The following is a 4,625-nucleotide window of genomic DNA, read 5'->3' as shown; positions in this document are numbered from 1 at the left end:
CAGAACTTACTAGTACTCATTTCCCTTGCTTGTACTATCAGATATATGGGGTAAAATTCTGGTCTGCTTTGAAATCAATGACAAAACTCCCATTTAAAATTCTATGACCATGACATTGACCAAAATTGACCTTGAATTTGGTAGGGTCCTAATTATCAGTGTGAGTATGCAAAGCAAGACAGATATAGACTTTTGGCCTGATTCTAGTCTTATCCCACAGTGTAAATCAGGAATAATGTCATTAATCAATGAGGTCTTACTAGTTTAAGTGACAGGGTAATCAAGTCAATGCTGCTCTTTGAAGCACAGAGGTCCATATTGTGAATCCCTTGCTTGGACTGTAGTGACTGCTTGAGTAGCACCTCACTCTTTTGAATAGTTGCATTGTCTTGAGTGGGGCTATTGATGGAGTTGGGTACTATTATAAGTAAATGTGGCAGAATCTGGCACAATTTGACTGTTTTATAAAGCAGCTATTTGCCCTTTCATCTGTGCATCAGTCTGTCAACTGATTAGTGCTTCTAGCATTTTTGAACATGTCAGGCAGGAATCCCCCTTCTGAGTTGCAAATTTCATGCCACACCAGAAAGATAACTGTGCCCCAGGAAGAATTGAGCTCAAAGAGAGAAGATGATGATTGCACCATTAGCATTCTCAGGAGTTCCCCTAGGGAATGATTCATTTTAATTTGGGGTTCTGACTCCATATGAGGCTCACTGGCAGCATCTGCCTACAGGACACCCCAAATCAATGTATCCTCTTCATATCATTGCTGTGAGCCCTACACAACTAGTGTTGTCCACTTTTGAGGCGTGGCTGGCTGGCTACGGTCCTTTGACAGAATAACATACAGTTGAATCAAGCCTGTAAAGCTAGGGGCTTGACTGCCACTCATTTATAAAGTAGCTCTTACATTGCAAGCAGTCCCATTGAAATCCAAATAATGTGAGTATGGGTGACAGAATTTAGTCTTGGGTAAAAAGCAAGGGTTACATTCTACTCCACTGCCTGGGGTGACAACCAGGGAGAACATAGCTCTATTTATTATAATACATGGTGCAATTTCTAATCAAGAATTATTTGCCTTGGACCAAAACAGAAACACTGGCTCAATCTGATCAAAGACTTGATCATGGAATAGATTATGGTACATAACACACAAGATTCAGCCTGTTTTGAAGAAAAATGGGAAACGAGCATGAATAATAATGTTATAGACTTATCATTCTGCTGAAGCTATGTAATCTTGAAATGATGTTGATACCACTTTCTAGAAAAAAGTTTGATAATATGAAATTATTGTGACACAATACATTGCCTACCGTTATATTCTCAACCTACAAGAAAAATTACAATAAAGTATTTTGTCACTGATGTGAACTGGTCTTGCAAGACCATCTGTTATTAAAAACCATTCTCAATTATTTAGGTACATAACATGAAGGGAAAAAAACTACACTGAACTCAGGGGTGTAAAAATAGATTAAATTACTCTACTTTCTTTATACTGCTGTAATAGTTAAATTTATATTAAAGTGGGAGTATTTCTGAAATACTCTGAGGTAGCTGAATAGACACACTGTCAAACCAATTCCTTAGCCTACCTTTTGAAAATGTTTATTTTGATTATATTAATATGCATGAAAAATATAAAAGTACCATAATGGGTTCATGATTCCAGAGGGAGTGCATCAATTTTTCATCTGCATAATTCATACTAACTTGTTTCTTTTTGTAGAGTTTTGTGTGTGTCTGCAGTTTCTGCTAAATTTTCTGTCTAGTGTAGATGCAGTAAAAGCTATAATGGGCCTTGTATGTTTTGGACAGATTGTTATAGTACACCATTCACAGAACCTGACCTTGTAAACACTGATGTTTGAATTCTGTGGTCTTAGTAATTCCGCACAAAGGTGCTCAAGAAGACAAGTGCTATACATAACCCACTTTGTTATTTTAACTTTCAAAGTCTTCACCTCTGTTCTATGCATACCCACGTCCCAGTGTGAATCAAAGGAATTAATGAAATTTAACATGCAAATTAGCAATTTAGCCCATAACTTAACATGTACATAAAGCCACATCATCCTGGTGAATCAAAGAGTGTAGGTGGAGCTTCATAAATACAAATGTGTAGGAGAAAATCAGCACAAGTGAGGCATGTGACCTACCCAGCTACTATGGGAGGCTTAAGCAGCAGCTGTGATTTCAGTGGGACTAATTGTGTGAGTAAGGATTTACAGGATTGTGTTTAAGGTCAAAAAACTGCTGGCAGATTTACCTATAAAGGCAGCATACAAACATCATCTCTGAGGAAGGTAAGAAGCTTCCAAGAGCTTGAGGAAGATGTTCCAGTAACTAAAGCGCTACCCAGGGTTCTGGGAGACCTATTTTAAATCCCTGTTCCATCATTGATTTTGTATGACCTTGAGTAAGTCACTCAGCCTAAATTCCTCATCTGTGAAATGGGGATGATAGCACTTCCTTACCTCACAGTGGTTTTGTGAGTCAGTACGTTAAAGATTGTGATGCGCTCAGAAGCTAATGATGGGGCCATATAAGTAAGCACCATAAGCAGTTGTGATAAAATAATAGAGATAGTGAATAATGTTTGCTCCTCTCAGTGTTGGCACTCAGTTCTAGCCCTGGAAGATCTTCAAATACTTAACTTCAAAGTCATGAGATGTATAAAAAAACAAACCTATTTTTGATAACTTTAGATATTTGCACAATTATTTTTTCTTTCCCCATACAATGTGGGCTCCTGGTAGCAGAAGTCTTGTTGAATTGAGAATCAGCCATTGGGGGCTCAACTCCCAGTGTAACTGCACTAATACAAACCCTTAAAAAAAAAAAAAGCTGCAATTTGCATTAGTTGAGTTTACTGCTGCCTGAAATCCTGGCTTTCCTTGTCTACAGTTGGGACTTGCATGGATAGTTGCTGGCTACCAGTGGCTGAAAATGCCAAGTATAGACAAATCATAAGGCTCCTAATTGTACAGGTAGAAGAATACAAAAGAAAACCTCAGTGTAAAATATTTAAATTTCTCTAAAGCATTCTTAAAATAGTTTTTTTCCATAGTATATATGGCATATATGTAATAAGATGGCATGAACTTTCATTAACATTTATTTGGAATAACTTGCATTACTTGTTAAGTTACTGAGTTGTGCAACCATTCCCAATTGCTGCTCATAAAATCTTTATACCACACCATGTCTGTCTGTGTGTGCGTATACATACACATGCACACTTCATACAGTGTAGAGGATGGACTGTGCTCTGGGAATGGCTCTGGAGGGGTGTGGTGAATGAAGATGTTGTTGTTTGTATGACCCTGTAGTGGGGCAGCTGCCTCCACTCCTGCAGAATAGGGGATAAAAGCAGCCCTGGAGAGGGCTGCAGCAGGGAAGAGGAGTGAGAACAGCTGGGGGAGGCTGATTGTGTAGCTGACCACAGCTGTGGCCAGCTCAATCGGGGGCCCAGCGGACCCTTATAAGAGGGCTGTGGACTACATGCAATAGAGTTCCACTCTAGCCCTGGAGTGGGAAGAGCTAGCTGTCTGGGAGGAAGGCACCCAGAGCTGGGCAAAGGCAAAGGGAGCTGGGGAGCTCCAGCCTGGTGAACCCCCAAGCTGCAGGCCTTAGTAAAGGCCTAGAAAGGACTGGGGCTGCAGAGGTGCAGCCTGGGAATAGGCAGAGGCAGCTGGTCCTAACCCCTTGCCAATGATGAGTGGCTATTACACTGCAGTCTGCCCCAGTGGGCGGGGGCTAGATAGTGACTGGCAGTAGCCACTAAGGCAAGGTGGGTTTACAGGGTTGGGGGCTCCCCTGGGAGGGGAGACCCAGAGCAAGGGGGTACTGCTGGGGCAGAATCCTGAGGTAAAGGGCACTGGGGTTCAGGAAGGACATGGGACCAGCGGCAGGCGAGACACCGGCCTGCAGAGGGCGCTCCATATGCTGGAGAGCTAATTCCCTGGATGACCAGCAGGAGGCTCCACACCGGTGAGTCATCGCTTCGCTACAGACCCGTTTCATTTCTTGCAAAAGCTGGAAGGTTTGTAGTGAAGGAAGCGAAATATGGTCCTGTGTTTAAAGATGTTGAACGCCAGCTCTGAAATGAGGGTAATAATACCATCTAATCTCAAAGGAGTGTTTTGAAAATTGAATAATATGTGAAGCAGTAAGGCCCAGATTCTCAGAGGTATTTAGGCACCAAACTCGCATTGAAATCAATGGGAGTTAGGTGCCTAAATATCTTTTGAGGCTCTAGGTCAAAGAAACTGTGGTGAGAGCACCATAAAAACAATTATGAAGAAATTACTTATTGTGTATTCAGTGCAGCATTGGAATAGTGTGTGGTGCATAAGGCATGGAACCACACACTGAATATGAGGGATAAAAAGAAATGTTGAATAGCTTCCTATTCACTCGGTGAGGCAGGGGTCCTTTGGAAAAATAGTAGGTGATCATGTAATTAAAAATTGTATCATAATTAAGTTAAGAGTTTAACAGTTTATTTTTAGTTAGTCACATACAGATCACAGGCAATAATCAAAAATTCACGGATGCCTGCAACCTGTCTGACTTTTTTTACTAAAAAATAACCGGGGTGGGGGGAGGCAGGA

Source organism: Dermochelys coriacea, chromosome 3 (genome assembly GCF_009764565.3).
Source record: "Dermochelys coriacea isolate rDerCor1 chromosome 3, rDerCor1.pri.v4, whole genome shotgun sequence".
NCBI lineage: Eukaryota > Metazoa > Chordata > Testudines > Dermochelyidae > Dermochelys > Dermochelys coriacea.
Note: the sequence above shows the minus strand (reverse complement) of the source record.